General features: G+C 41.2%; 1 pseudogene; it reads left to right on the plus strand.

Annotated features, from left to right (window-relative positions):
* Window positions 1-234: 234 nt before the first annotated feature.
* Window positions 235-17,194, plus strand: part of LOC134206742 (irregular chiasm C-roughest protein-like) — a 53,233-nt pseudogene continuing 36,273 nt past the window's right edge.

Below are 17,194 nucleotides of genomic sequence, written 5' to 3' on the forward strand. Positions count from 1 at the left end.
TTTTGGGGTTCTCAGGGTCGGCTAGACACCTGCTTAGGAGAACACACGAACCTTATCTCAAACGAAGTGGACGTAAAAAGGACGAGTCAACGAACATGCGGGAAATTGAGGAAAAAGAGAAGATATATGGTACATTTTATAGCATTTTATATTTAATTTATTTCAGAATCGATTTAGGGTTAGTGATTAAGGTTAGTATTGGTGCGACCAGGTATGGCATTGAGTCGGTAACGGATGACAACTGGACGATGGGAGTTGTTTTGCCGCCGGAGGGCAACTCGGCTCCAACCGATGCTAGATGAGTATGCCGAGGAACGCTGGTACCACGAACGGAAGACTGATAGAGGTAATTGTTGGCCTCGTTGGCGATTTAGTCCACTTGCGAACGCTCTTCTCCACTCTTTCGTGGAAAGATAACGATGGTGTATCTGGTAACAACGATGGCTGGCCGATTGCGACGAGCGGTTATTGTTGCGAAGTGGATCCAGGTAACGTTCGGGCGCTGGCTTGTTCCAACCGAGAGAGGGTGGCAAATGCCTTGCGAGATTTCCAGCTGCGTGGAAAACAGAAACGGCCGGTTGTCGGCCACGGACGACGAATAGCCTCTGTCGTGGGTAGTCGGGTGACGTACAAGACTCCCTGGGTTCTTAAACGGTCTGGTGAAGGATTGACCAGGGTACAGAATGTTGGATTTCTGACACCCGCCCAGTCCGGCATAGGCCGCAGGAGAGGTTATGGTTACTCAATTTAGGGCACTGAGACCACCACGTGGAATGACGGCTGGCTGAGTTCCAGAAGGACAAGGGTTGGACGCGCTGAATTCCGGTGATTGGGAATGGCCGACAAAATGTCTGCAGTTCTTAGTTTTGCACCCGTAAACTCCCGTTTCCGATTAGCGAAGTGTCCACCGTTGAGCGCTGGTTCTCGACACCTTCTTCTCTTTGGCACACGCGGGATGGTTGTCGAAACGATTTTTTGGGAGTCTTCTTATCCGATCTGACTCCTAGGTCGGAACCTGTTCGACTGCCCCGATTTCGGATCCTGCTCGTTCTTCCTCGGTTTTGCCTTCTCGTCCCCAGATTTGGTATTGTCGCGAGAAATTCGCCTTGGTAGATTTGTGCCATCAAGCAGTGGTTGGGAGGCGTTAGTGGTACATACACTCTCAAGCCAGAATACTCACATACATTGAAGATTTATGTGGGTATTCTTGGTCTTAAAAATACTACGTGCGAAGTCTTACAATTTTTGTTTATTATTTGAATATGGTACCGCATTTCGTGTTTGTTCGTTGACTTATTGTTACCTTATACGGTAACATGGTTTGCCTACAAAATGACGTAGTTCTTTTAACAAAAAGTACCGAAACACTGGCATCATCGAGCCAAGAATCAATACTGCAGCACATTCACGACGAAGTAAAATTTGTGTCCGCGAATATATCCACCCCAAAATTAAATGCAGTGAGAACCAGTGCTTCTCAGCCAAAATCTCTAGAGGAAGAATTAACAGAAGATAGTTGTGTACAGAGTCAGTTTGGACAGAGACAGTTTGGAGAGCCTAGAACATCTGGTTTGGATATACCTGAGCTGCAAATCATACGCGTGGGCTCTACGGGCCTGTATGGACATGACTTGTCGATTTCAGATAGCTATCGAGCGTAGTTGACATGGTAGACCATTTGATCCAAACTCTAGAACAGTTTGGAGAGCCTAGAACATCTGGTTTGAGTATATCTGAGCGGCAAATCATACGCGTGGGCTCTACGGACTTGTATGGACATGACTGGTCTATTTCGGATAGCTATTGATCGCAGTTGACCTGGTAGACCAATGGATTCAAACTTTAGAACAGTTTGGAGAAACTAGAACATCTGGTTTGAGATAATTCTGAGCTGCGAATCATGTGCGTGGGCTCTACGGGCTTGTATGGACATGGGTGGTCTATTTCGGATAGCTATCGAGCGTAGTTGACATGGTAGACCATTTGATCCAAACTCTAGAACAGGTTGGGGGGCCTAGAACATCTGGTTTTGGTATATCTGAGCAGCAAATCATACGCGTGGGCTCTACGGACTTGTATGGACATGACTAGCCAATTTCGGATAGCTATCGAGCGCAGTTGACCTGGTGGAGCAATGGATCCAAAGTTCAGAACAGTTTGGAGAACCTAGAGCATCTGGTTCAGGCATAACAGAGCTGCAAACCATACGCGCAGGCTTGTATGGACATTAGGGCAGTTCACATTTCAAATTTTTTCGAAAATTCCAACTCCCACATGTCTATTAGCATCATTTTGATAATATAGGAGCCCTGGCAAAATTTCAGGCAATTCGGTGGCCATTTAGGGGTGGCGCGAAGTCAATTTATGTTTATATGGAAATTTGTATGGGAAAAACTTGAAATTTATTCAAATCCCCCTACAACTCTTAAATCGTGATGAATTCAAATAAACATCCCCAACCTCCATTTTTGGAATCTATTTGAGCTCAACCAGTGGGTAACTCATTAATTTTGATTTATATTTCCACTGATATGTTGAGGCTAATTACACCATTTTAGCCATTTATCCCATATTCACACTGTCAATAGAACCGTTCAATCCACTCATAACTAATGTGTTATCCGGAGGTCTCATTTATATGGATTCCAAAAAGGGAGATTGGGGATGTTTATTTGAATTCATCACGATTTGACAGCTGTAGGGAGACTTGAATAAATTTTACGTTTTTCCCATACAAATTTCCATATAAACATAAATGGACTTCGCGCCACCCCTAAATGGCCACCGAATTGCTTGAAATTTTGCCAGGACTCCTATATTATCAAAATGATGCTAATAGACATATGGGAGTTGGAATTTACGAACATTTTTGAAATTTGAACTGCCCTAATGGACATGACTGGTCGATTTCGGATAGCTATCGAGTGCAGTTGACTTGGTAGACCTATTGATCCAAACTTCAGAACAGTTTGGAGAGCCTAGAACTTCTGGTTTGGGTATATCTGAGCTGCAAATCATACGCGTGGGCTCTACGGACTTGTATGTGCGTGACTGGTAGATTTCGGATAGCTATCGAGTACAGTAGACCAAATTATCCAAACTCCAGAACAGTTTGGAGAGCCTAGAACAACAGGTTTGAGTATATCTGAGCCGCAAATCATACGCGTGGGCTCTACGGACTTGTATGGACATGACTGGTCGATTTCGGATAGCTATCGAGCGCAGTTGACCTGGTAGACCAATGGATCCAAACTCCAGAACAGTTTGGAGAACCGAGAACAGCTGGTTTAGGCAAAACTGAGTGGAATATCGTACATTTGGCCTTTACAAAATGGCATGGACATGACGGGTTTCCATTGGCACGGGTTTCCGTAATTTTCTTCGGCAAAATTTTCATATCATCTTTCATCAGTTATTGAGGTCGTTTTGGAGTCGCTAGGGATGTCCAGAAGAAACATATTGGGTCGTATGAATAAAAAGTAGTAAGCTCAACTTTACTACATTTTCAGTAGTAAACGTCACTTGTGGAACATGTTCGTATGCATAAAAGAGACTTTACTACACTACACATTTCGAACATACTACAAACAACTGATTCGGTATGAATAAAACAAGAGTTTACTACTGATTTCTTGTAGTCTGCTCAAGACGTTGCTACTCATGTTTCAAATGCAGATTATTCATCAGAATCGAAGCGAATCAGCTTTGTTCTTGAAAATAGAAGTCCAATTTAGGGAAAACAAACAAAACAGACATGTTTTTTGTTGATAAGCCGCATAAAAAAAGATGAAATCATCATCGTCATCATGGGGTCTATTTTGTTTTGACGTTTCTCCGTGTAGTAAATGGTAGTAAACTTTAGTAAAGGCTAAGTTCGAAAGTAGCATATGCCATAAGTTCGAAAATGTTTTTATTCATATCAAACATGTAGTTTTCTCTGTGGACTTTATTTTTGAGTAGATACTACAAGCGTTGAGTTTTGCTACTTTTTTACTTTATACGATTCATTGTCCACACATAGTACAGTCAATGCTAGAATAGTGTTATAAAACATTTTTGGAACGTGTAAGTGTTGTTCAAACTGAAATATGTCATGTAAAGCAAATTTCACTATATTTTGGAAAACCCATCCTTACTCACGCCCCCCTGGGGAAAAAATGAGCATCCCTAGAAACATAACACCCTAGAAACATACCACATAACATAGAAACACACACCAGTACCATGGAACTAGATGAGATGGGTGAGACATCCGAAAAGAATTGTGAAAATCAGTCAAAAGACGGCTGAGACCCAGCTGTTTGAAAATTTAGTTCCCATGATTTTCTGATCACTGTAGTCCGCGTTAGTAATTTTATCACGGTATTCGTAGTGTTTAGTTAGCAAGACGTAGGAAGTTAGCAAGACGAATATCAAACGAAGCACAGAAATGGTTAAACGACGCAGTTAAATCAACAAAAACCAAACGACAAGCAACTGCTGCTTATAGCCAAAAGTCAATTATCCGCTCCTCCAATAACTCTACATAGGGGAGGAAACGATATTTGTAAACAAGCATTAGACTGGAACCAAGCGAGACATCGCAGCAGAGGCAGACCCAGAGGATCCGTGGAATTTTTTTAAAGAACCGAAGAGCTAACTCTTTTAAATGAGCTAAACGGATCAAATCCGCTCACTGCAATGAGCTGTTTTGCCCACCTCTAGTTGGAGGCTATGGGGCAGTACATAGGTTCATTATTTGACTTTTAAGCGGTGTCTAAATTCATTTTGAATGAACTCGATATATGAAAAAGTATTCATAAACAGTTCACCGCTCAAACGTCATTGTGTTCATTCCTTGTACGTCCCCATAGCGCTTCCACATTTTGCTGCTTATTCAGCATAGCTTCGATTTGTTGCGAACATTGCAGGTCCTGCTCAAGCAACTGCTGTAAGTCAGAACGCTTTCAGTAGCAGCGCTTCTTAATGAACTCAAACGCAATGCATTAGTCGTTAGGAGATAAACTATAAGTTGTTCTAATAATATATACATTGATAAATAAATACTTGGAACGGTAATAAATCTCCAAACGCTTTCAAACTACTCACATTATTGGCTATCTAACGCCTGCGAACAAAGCTAAATAAAGACTCGCTTTATCTTTGTTAATTGTGACATAAACGAGATGCTTGGAACTGCATACTCTGAAGATTCTTATGAATGTTCTTGAACAAACTGATTAATATCAACTTCAATAAAAAGTTATTAAATGCCATTAAGTGCAACAATGCGTGGGTTGCCTTTTTCTCACTTTGCCGTTCCATTTTACAGGAACAATGAACAACTATCGTGAAAACCAATTGTACTCAGCTTATTATTACGCTGCAGCTATGCAAGGAAAACTTTTCCCACTTCGTAGAAAACCCAAGCGTGTAGACACTATCAGCAACTGTAGTAGTGATTCTTTCATTGTTTCTCAATTAAACTACGTGCTGCTGTGCGAGAAGGCAATTTTTCCCGACACAAAAGAAACTCTTTGACGGAAAATGCGTGTAGGAAGTGAACATCTTTGTCGAAGCGTATCTAAAGTTTTGCTGTAGTCAGTAACAGTAAATGGGAGTGATAAGCGAAAGTTGGAAAAGTTTAGTGATGAGTTTATCATTGCTATTATCGAGGGCCCTCACCAGCTTCCATGATGAGTTAATAAAACAATATTGTAATGCCAATAATATAGTATATCCTTTTTCAATAGAATAGAGCATACTCTTCGTTAATATTATGATCGTTTTCAAACAACCATTGATTACTCAATATGATGAACAAATAGCTAGTGTTGTATAGAGTTTAAAGTTGGATCAAACTGACGTCATAGGGAAACTGTGGATAACGTGTGGCTTCTCAACAAACCTATGCATTTGGCGGTGATTTTCTCAAATGAAATGTTTCCGAAATGTTTATCAATAATCTAACATATCGGTTATTATATGGTCCAAAAATACGCATGGGAATCCAACAATATTGCAAGAAAACCATTTCATTCTATTGAGTGCTTCCATATAAAACTAACGATGGTGGTTAAAAAGCACCTTCCGAGAATGATGTACATGTGAAATTATCACACTCCTTTGCACAAGATAAGTGTCCTATACTTCACGTTTAGTAAGTTTTGCACATCAACCAATCTTTATCTTCTAAATGCCTTAGAGTCTGGTTTGATTCCAAATGTACCTGGAAACCCCATATTGATCATTTGATAGTGAAATGCCGAAAAAGGATCCATTCTACGCTCTATCTCCGGAACATGGTGGGGTGCTCAAACTTTATAGAACGACTATTCTCTCTGTTTTGGAGTACGGTTCTTTCTGCTTCCTCTCAGCATTGTTGTTTGCGTATTGCCCTTGGCTGTATGCATTCAACGCATGAGCCTGGATGTACTTAAAGCATCGTTTCTGAGAACTCTCACTAAGAATACTAATCAAATGTGGAACAAGTAACACACTTGTCATAGAAAACTTCGATAATATGCTTGATTTGGTTCGTCGATCAAGTTTTCTGAGAATCTATTTCAACTACATATCGCCAGATCTTTGTCTTCCATGTTATAATCCACCTCAAGCTCACTTCATCAACGACAGTTCCTCAATTGAATACGATCTGTCCATGAAAAATGCAATTCAAGGAATACCAGATCATCTTCGAAATCTTTCCATTCCCCCTATTTTTCCGAAAAATATGAACATGTCAATTGCAACAACAGATATTTCACTGATGGTTCTCGAATTAACGGATCCACTGGCTTTGGTGTTTTCAATAAAAATTCAACCTCCTTCCGAAAACTTCAGGAACCGTGTTCGGTTTATGTTGCTGAGCTGGCAGCAATTACCTTCGCTTTGGGGATAATTTCCGATCAGCCCGTAGACCATTATTTCATCCTCTCGGATAGTCTTAATTCTATCGAGGCACGCCGGTCAATGAAACCTGTTAAGCACGCATCTTACTTTCTTACAAACGAGAGCAGATGCGTGATTTGGTCGAAAGATCATTCAAGATTACCTTTGTATGGGTCCCACCCATTGCCTCATCTATGGCAATGAGAAGGCGGACTCGCTAGAAAGTTCCTAAAGTTTCTGGGCGAGAGTGGTTCAGAGGTGAGGAATTAAGCCGAGGCTTCATTCGCACGATGTCGAGGCTTATGCCAAATCACTATTCACTAAACGCACATCTCTATAGAATAAACTTGGTCGATAGCAATCTATGTAGGTGTGGAGCTGGTTACGATGACATCGATCACGTAGTTTGGTATTGCTCGGAAAACGACGCCTCCAGAGAGCAACTATTGGATACCCTTGTGGCCCGAGGTAAACAACCCTTCCGGGAACTAAGATGTGTTTAAGGAGATCGCGATGTGGTTTATTTGCAGGCCATCTATGCCTTTCTTTGCTCGTCTGACATCAAAGTCTAATACTTCATTTTTTTCTTTCTCAGTTTTTTTGCTTGTCTCTGTCTTATTGTTCCGTGTACCATGAAGCTTTGGCCATCCGGAAGATGCTTCATGAAGAACCAAAACCCGAGCACGACGCTACGCCAAACCAGACATGACGTCAAATACCCGGATGAGAAGCTGAAATACCTCAAACCTAAATCCCAACCCCGTCCATTACCAAATTACGCAATCTAACCTTGAGTCGCCATGAGTATCTTGGTCTTTGTCCCTTTTCCTTACTAACTGTTGATAATAAGATGATATTGATTGTAAATATTGGCACGGCAAATGCTGGGTAAAGCGTACCATTGGTACTTCGCGTACCTGAAGGAATAAAATAGACCCCATCTCGCGGTCCTTAGCCTCTTACCCAGCAACTCCTATCCCTACCTCCTGTGGTGCTGGCCGGGATACGAGCAACCTTAGGGAAGATCGGGTAACCAACCCAGGTGGGAACTATGGTCGTATGCTGACAGGAAGGGGGGTTTGCTCCCCTTCGGAGGTGCAAATCTTACTGAGCGTCTGTTCTCCATGTCAGGATCGGCTCACAACAGCGTCTGTTCTCCATGTTAGGGGCGGCTGATCATCGTCCGAGTGCCAGCGAGGGACTCTAAAGTGAAACTGTGCACCATGGTCCACCGGAAATAAGGAGGAATGGTCCTCCGGAAATTTAGGGGTTTGGTGTCAGGCCCTGCAAGCCAGCCTTTAAAAATCATAAGCAACGAACAATCAACAAGAGAGTACGGACCGGAACCATCGGCGAAGACCACTGCGACGAAAAGGGACTAGCGATTGGAAACTCGGTTCGATGGAACTGCAAATCTCTCAACTTCATCGGGAGCACACGCATACTCGCCGATGTGCTCAAGGACCGTGGATTCGGCATCGTAGCGCTGCAGGAGGTTTGTTGGAAGGGATCAATGGTGCGAACGTTTAGAGGTAATCATACCATCTACCAGAGCTGCGGCAACACACACGAGCTGGGAACAGCTTTCATAGTGATGGGCGATATGCAAAGGCGCGTGATCGGGTGGTGGCCGATCAATGAAAGAATGTGCAGGTTGAGGATCAAAGGCCGGTTCTTCAACTTCAGCATAATCAACGTCCATAGCCCACACTCCGGAAGCACTGATGATGATAAGGACGCATTCTACGCGCAGCTGGAACGTGAGTACGACAGCTACGCTGCCCAAGCCACGACGTCAAAACCATCATAGGAGATTTGAACGCTCAGGTTGGCCAAGAGGAGGAGTTTAGACCGACTATTGGAAAGTTCAGCGCTCACCGGCTGACGAACGAAAACGGCCTACGACTAATTGATTTCGCCGCCTCCAAGAATATGGCCATTCGTAGCACCTACTTCCAACACAGCCTCCCGTATCGGTACACCTGGAGATCACCACTACAGACAGAATCACAAATCGACCACGTTCTGATTGATGGACGGCACTTCTCCGACATTATCGACGTCAGGACATATCGTGGCGCTAACATCGACTCGGACCACTATCTGGTGATGGTTAAACTGCATCCAAAACTATCCGTCATCAACAATGTTCGGTACCGACGACCGCCGCGGTACGACCTAGAGCGACTGAAGCAACCTAATGTCGCCACTGCATACGCGCAGCATCTCGAGGCAGCGTTGCCGGAAGAGGGTGAGCTCGATGGGGCCCCTCTTGTGAACTGCTGGAGTACAGTTAAAGCAGCCATTAACGACGCAGCGGAGAACAACGTCGGGTATATGGGTCGAAGTCGACGGAACGATTGGTTCGACGAAGAGTGCAGACAGATTCTGGAGGAGAAGGACGCAGCGCGGGCGGTCGCGCTGCAGCAAGGTACCCGGCAGAACGTGGAACGTTATAGACGGAAGCGGAGACAGCAGACCCGCCTTTTCAGGAGAAGAAACGCCGCCTGGAAGAAGCGGAGTGCGAGGAGATGGAACAGCTGTGCCGTTCTCAAGATACACGCAAGTTCTATCAGAAGCTCAACGCATCCCGCAAAGGCTTCGTGCCGCGAGCCGAAATGTGCCGGGATAAGGATGGGAGCATCTTGACGGACGAACGTGTGGTGATCGAAAGGTGGAAGCAGCACTACGAGGAACATCTGAATGGCGCTGAGAGTACAGGCAGTGAAAGTCAAGGCAGCGGAGGAGATGACTACGTCAGTTCAGCAGACGATGGAAGCCAACCAGCCCCCACCTTGAGGGAAGTTAAGGATGCCATTCAACAGCTAAAGACCAATAAAGCAGCTGGTAAGGATGGTATCGGAGCTGAGCTCATCAAGATGGGCCCGGAAAAGCTGGCCACTTGCCTGCACATACTGATAGTCAGAATCTGGGAAACCGAACAGCTACCGGAGGAGTGGAAGGAAGGGGTTATATGCCCCATCTACAAGAAAGGCGACAAACTGGAGTGTGAGAACTTTCGAGCGATCACCATCCTTAATGCCGCCTACAAAGTGATATCCCAGATCATCTTCCGTCGTCTGTCACCATTAGTGAACGAGTTCGTGGGAAGTTATCAAGCCGGCTTCGTTGACGGCCGCTCGACAACGGACCAGATCTTTACTGTACGGCAAATCCTTCAAAAATGCCGTGAATACCAGGTCCCAACGCACCATCTGTTCGTTGATTTCAAGGCGGCATACGACAGTATAGACCGCGTAGAGCTATGGAAAATTATGGACGAGAACAGCTTCCCTGGGAAGCTTACCAGACTGATCAAAGCAACGGTGGATGGTGTGCAAAACTGTGTGAAGATTTCGGGCGAACACTCCAGTTCGTTCGAATCGCGCCGGGGACTAAGACAAGGTGATGGACTTTCGTGCCTGTTGTTCAACATTGCGCTAGAAGGTGTCATGCGGAGAGCCGGGTGTAACAGCCGGGGTACGATTTTCAACAGATCCAGTCAATTTTTTGCTTCGCGGATGACATGGACATTGTCGGCCGAACATTTGCAAAAGGTGGCAGAGCTGTACACCCGCCTGAAACGTGAAGCAACAAAAGTTGGACTGGTGGTGAATGCGTCAAAGACAAAGTACATGCTTGTGGGCGGAACCGACCGCGACAGGGCCCGCCTGGGAAGCAGTGTTACGATAGACGGGGATACCTTCGAGGTGGTCGAGGAATTCGTCTACCTCGGATCCTTGCTAACGGCTGACAACAACGTTAGTCGTGAAATACGAAGGCGCATCATCTGTGGAAGTCGGGCCTACTACGGACTCCAGAAGAAACTGCGGTCGAAAAGATTCGCCACCGCACCAAATGTGTCATGTACAAGACGTTAACAAGACCGGTAGTCCTCTACGGACATGAAACATAGACAATGCTCGAGGAGGACTTGCAAGCACTCAGAGTATTCGAGAGACGGGTGCTTAGGACCATCTTTGGCGGTGTGTGGCGGCGAAGAATGAACCACGAGCTCGCCCAACTCTACGGCGAACCCAGTATCCAGAAGGTAGCTAAAGCCGGAAGGGTACGATGGGCAGGACATGTTGCAAGAATGCCGGACAGCAACCCTGCAAAGATGGTGTTCGCTTCCGATCCGGCAGGTACGAGACGGCGTGGAGCGCAGCGAGCGAGATGGGCAGACCAGGTGCAGAACGACTTGGCGAGCGTGGGGCGTATCCGAGGATGGAGAGATGCGGCCTCTAACCGTGCATTGTGGCGTCAAATTGTTGATTCAGTGTTATCTGTTTAGATGTTAACTAAATAAATGAATGATTGTAAATATCATTAAGAGTCTCGGCTCCGTTAAGTGTTATACACGCCTGAGCCTGTCAAATGAATACAATAGTAATGTTTTAGTAAGTTTTTCAGACTAATGTTTAAGGGTATATTTTTTCTGTTATATTTCAAATGATGACAGCGAACATATGCACTTAGCAGTTGAAGTGCCTTCTTCGTCCCATAGGAAAGCACACATCGCAGTAAAAAGAGCATATAAATAACTAAAATTTAGATTTTCAATTTTAATGAAACTTGAATATAAATTAATTCAATTTAATACACCAGCAATTTCAATGAATGTGAACTTGTGAGCAAAACAGTTAAAGTGGCATAACCAACAAGCTGGGAACAGGCTTAAAAGTACGGGACAAAATATGCCAACACGTGACTGGCTGGCAGCCAATTAACGCTAGGTTTTGTAAGGTGATGATCAAAGGCCGCTTTTTTAACTTTATCTCCAACGTGCACTACCCACGCGTAGGACAACAGACGCGTCCAAGAAGCGTCGTGACCAGTTAACCAAATTATATCCTAATTTTTATATCAATAAGTGCTATAAATAACAATGTTGGTAATACACTCAGAAGTATAACAAAACTAAAATATAATTGAAATTAAACTTTTTAGACATTTCTCTATGTTATACGGATCATAGTTTAAAAATTATAATATCAATGATAATAATTTATACTATAACGGAATTGTGTTAGGTTATTTAGCTTTGCATTCTTCATGTTGAAAAACATGGCGCCACGCGCTCTACTCGAGGCTAAATATTTCTTCTGTTAGACTAGAAGTGAAAACTGCCGAAACACATGTAAGTTTAAATAATTACATATAACTCAGGCGGATATTTCAAGTCTTTTTCATTTTACAGTATTATTCCACTGTGAAAATGGGCCAAGGAACATGTTTTCAGCGGATTGTGAGAAGCTATCGCAAATGCACGGGAAGCGCTCCGAACTTCCGAAAGCAGGCAGCAGTTATTTTTTGTCATGGGAAGATATCGTGATTATTACCAATTATCTAAGAACAGGAAATCGTTACCTCAGCAGCGAACATTTATGATCAAAACTGATCGAGTGACCTTCAAATTGGATCACGTATTTGCCCTGACGGTTGTGGGCGATTGTCCGAAGATCCCGAGGCGTTTGTTTTATAACCGCATAATAATTTAAATAAAGTGGTCCACGCACAATTTCACTACACACCTGGACCACGAAATGGTAAAAAATTATGCTTCAGGACCTGTCAGCTACAACGAAGAATCATCCGTGTGAAAACAAAATCGACCCCCATCAGGTTTAATTAAATTGTGTCGGAATGCGAATTTTGGTTGGTAAGACAGCATCGATTTTTGTAGGTTGGTTAATCCAACGATGTTTTCTCATATTTTTTAGGTCACCATGGCAGAGTCTATATCCACAATAAGTCGACATCCTCGGTGGAACACATTCAAGCACTGAATCAAGACCAGACAGAATATCGCAAGCATCAACGATTCCCACCACCCTAGAAAACATCAGCAGGCAGAAAATGTACCACAAAATTTAGGCCCTGGTCGAGTTTGAAACTTCTATTGCGACTCATGTGGTGCTACACTGCTACCAAATTTACTTTCAAGGTTCTTGCTTTTCCTAATACTCACGACTAAACTGATTTGAGTGAAATTTTGAAAACAAATGAATCTAACCTAGAAAACATTATCGAAACCAAAATAAACTAAACAGTTATGAAGCATACTTATACTATCGAACGATTTTCTTAAAGTTATACTATCCCGGTATTGTTGGATCAAATACGAGTTTGGGGTCAACCAGGCGAATAGCCATTCAGAATGACTTTTAATCTATTTAGTATAAATTTATTTCTGAGTGAAGGTAGTTATGCTATAAACACTCAGCTGCAAAATAAAATTTCCATAAAGAATTAATTATTTTTCATAAAAAAATAGGAAATTGCCCATAAAGAAATCAGGGTATGAGCAATAAATAAATGGGGGAACGGTTTGGCACTTCATCCCATAACTCCTGTTTCCATCCCATCAAAAACAATGCAATGAAAAGGAATTTGATTTGTTTCTTATTTTCAGCAGTGAGCACGCGTGTTAGCAAAAAGACGAGATTGGTGCTGTACTTTTTTGTTTTGCGATGAAATGAATATATGTTCAGTGAGATGGAAAACGGAACAGTTCCCCTATAAAATTTTCACAAATAATGCAAAATTTAAAAAAAATGAGAATTTTCCACAAGACAAAAATATATTAGCACTTTTTAAAGTAAATTGCAATTATAAAAGAAGAGTTGTCTATAAAGAAATCAAAATGTTCCACGAAAAAAAATACAAAATTTCCATTAAAAAAAAACAATATTAGCAATAAACAATTTGCTTATTTCAACAAAATAAAAAAAAATTCCATAAAAAAAAACCAATCAATATTATGTATTTTTTCCATGGAACATTTTGATTTCTTTATGAAATATTCTTCTTTAATTATAATTGCAATTTTTGCTAAGTGCTAATTTATTTTTGTTTTGTTGATAATTCTTAAACGTTTATGAAAATTTTGCATTATTTGTGAAAATATTTATTTATTGCTCATTCCCTAATTTGTTTATTGGCAATTTATAATTTTTTTATGAAAAATTTCTAATTTCTAAGGAAGACTTTTGATTAAAATTTAAACTCTCTGTAGTGGATAAAGGAATGAAAATTCCATTATGATCATAACGTGAGCCATCATGCGGGATACTTTTGACTACTCATCAAAGTAAAAAACATCACATGCCGTGGAGGTACCATATTCTTCGCACTTAAGAAAATTTTGAAACAAAACAAGAATAATTATTGAATATCTTTATGTAGTAAAGCTTGATCCATTAAGTTTGGCCAACAAAACAGCCGTAGATGTGGAACATTCAACCAGAAACTACAAGTGAAAGTCTGCAAAGTTCGGAACAATTCTGGGATTTAATTGCGTGATTTAGCGAAAAGGTTTACTGCCGCCGTACAGCAAAGCTCAAATAATCTGTCAGCGCGAAGGTTTCAAGTCATATGATGTCAGTAAGCATCCCAACAGGACCCTGAAATAGAACCTGGTTGCCTAACATAACGCGAGAATGCTGTGCGAGCAAATTCTGACGAAATGCAATTGATGTATTAAAATGGACTTTCAATTCCCGGGAAACAAGTTTTACCTTGCCAAATGGAAGAGTAATATCCCAGGAAAATTCAAATATGTCTATACACCCGGATCTTTTTTTACACGGGTGGGTTTTAGTTGATTACGACCTTTAGCGTTGATCAAACTATGAATTAACCGCATGAAAAAAATCACAAAAAATCAATAAGGTAGGTAGTATTTAAAAAGCTGTGAAAAACCAGTTTAACCGGGAAATTAAAGAATACCAACCGTGTAAAAAAATATTGGGTGTACAGGCAAAATTGCCCACAAATTGATGGTATGTCAAAGCATCTACAATTGTGGAAAGAAAACTAAAATTTTCATCACTGGAGCGACTATAAATGGGCAAATATACATGGAGGAACGTCCTCAGAAGCGATTTTTGCCATGCATTCAATCACACGACTGTCCGGCGTTGCTTTGGCCTGACTTAATAAGCTGCCATTACAGACGGGACGTAATGGAATGGTATGAACCGAATGATAATGACGTTATTGAAAAAAAACTATCGACCCACCGAAATGCCCAAATTTTCGTCCCAACGAAATATATTAGGCAATTATTAGAGGGAAACTTAAGAAATGATGCAAAACAATCAGAAAACCATCTAATATGGAGAAGTTATGTGAAAACAAATGGCAGATCAAGTTGACCGTTCTACTGTGCAAAAACTAACGGGAGGTATTGAGAGAAAAGTCGGAGAATTCGTCCGAAATGCCAATGAATAATTGCTTGATATTTTTTCCTTCAAAGTTTACTAAATTCCCTGTATAATAAAACCTGAACCACCTTTCTCAAGCTTTAGATGTGCAACTATAATCTGCGGAAATCTATGAATCAGGAAAATTTTGATTAAATTGACTAAGAACATATCTTATTAATCGATTTGTAAATTGCCATAAGGTTCCTAATTCTGCGCATATATTTTGAAATGTTCCATATTTTACGCACAATGTTCCGAGTTCTGCGCACAATAATAAAAACTCAGTTTGGGTAATATGATGTTTCATGAAATTTTTTAGAGCATTTATACAAATATTGACATTTTTCAATTTTACCGATTTCGTTTTTCCTTAATATTTTTGTTATCAACGCTAATTCATTGCCTCATTATCTGCCCATGACAACAATAAATTCCCAACTTTTGGATGACATTTAAGTAAATGTATTAATAACATTAAATAAAATTTGAAAAAAAGTTTTAGTGCCAAAGTGCGCAGAATTGGGAGCCGCGCAGAATAAGGCACGCTCACGGTACAAGGTTGGGTCATCAGCCGAACGGTCATTAGGCCGAATGCGAAGTACTTTCATCTTTCTTCCCTGCTGCTTCATGCTTTTTACATTATTTTTCATTTTTTAATTTCATTCCTATCTTTTTCCTTTTTAATTTATATTTTTTCCTCCTTCCTTATTCTTACTTCTTTCTTCTTTCTTTCTCGTTTTCAATTTTTCTCCATCTTTACTCTTTTGCTATTCTTTCTTCTTTAATTTATCTTCCATTATCTCTCTGTCTTCTTCTTTCTTCAACTTTTTTTTCCTTTTATGGACTTACTTCTTTCTTCCCTCTGTTCTTTTTTTCCTGCTTTCTTCTTTCTTTTTTCTGCTTCCTTATCCTTATTTTTTCTTCTTTCTTTTCTATTTCCTTCTTCCTTCTTCCTTGATTATTTTTTCTTTCTTCTTCCTTGTTTCTTTCTCTTCCATCTTCTTTTTCCTTCTCATTTGTTTCTTTCTCTTCCTTCTTCATTGTTTCTTTCTCTTCCTTCTTCTTTTTTCATTCTTCCTTCTTCCTTCTTATTTCTTCTTTCTTGTTTCCTTTTCCATCTTTCTTCTACCTTCTACATTCTTCCTATTTGCTTCTTCCTATTGCATTTTCTTTTTCCCTTCTTTCTTCTTCGTTTTTCCTTTCCTTCTATCCTTCCTTCTTTTTTTATTCCTCCAAGAAGGAAATTCTTTTCTTGCTTCACTCATCTTTTATCTCACTTTGCACTTACTCGTACTCATTTTCCACTCTCTTTCTCATTTTCCTCTTTCTCACTTTTCTCGAATCACATCTTCTTCTTCTTCTTCTTCTTCTTATTGGCATTACATCCCCACACTGGGACAGAGCCGCCTCGCAGCTTAGTGTTCATTAAGCACTTCCACAGTTATTAACTGCGAGGTTTCTAAGCCAGGTTACCATTTTTGCATTCGTATATCATGAGGCTAACACGATGATACTTTTATGCCCAGGGAAGTTGAGACAATTTCCAATCCGAAAATTGCCTAGACCGGCACCGGGAATCGAACCCAGCCACCCTCAGCATGGTCTTGCTTTGTAGCCGCGCGTCTTACCGCACGGCTAAGGAATCACATATCACATCTCAATTCTCTCAATTCTCAATTGTAGATGGTCCTATCCAGCTTCATATTACTGTTTTTCGATGTTTCTAATATATTTTTCCATATTAACTTCCAACGAGTTTGGCACCGCCCAAACGTTAACCGATTGACTGAAATTATGCCCAGACCAAATAGAATGGAATAAGAAGGCGGACCATTAAAAAATTGAAATAAATACATATTTCTCATACTAATTTGAACAACCCATTAATACAAAAACCCTGATTAATCCACCTAGCGGTGTTGGTGCCTTCTCCGTGAAAAAAAATACCAAAATAATATCAATGAGTATTTTTTAACGTGTTTTGGGCATAAAAAATAGTATTTTGGTCATAACTTCTGATCCCATTGTACGATCTGGCGAAATTTCAATAGCAAACAATGGGACAGGATTCCCCGTCGAATGGAACCTGTTGCGAGTAATTGCGGACGATGTAA

Source organism: Armigeres subalbatus, chromosome 1, assembly GCF_024139115.2.
Source record: "Armigeres subalbatus isolate Guangzhou_Male chromosome 1, GZ_Asu_2, whole genome shotgun sequence".
In the NCBI taxonomy this organism is placed as follows: Eukaryota; Metazoa; Arthropoda; class Insecta; order Diptera; family Culicidae; genus Armigeres; species Armigeres subalbatus.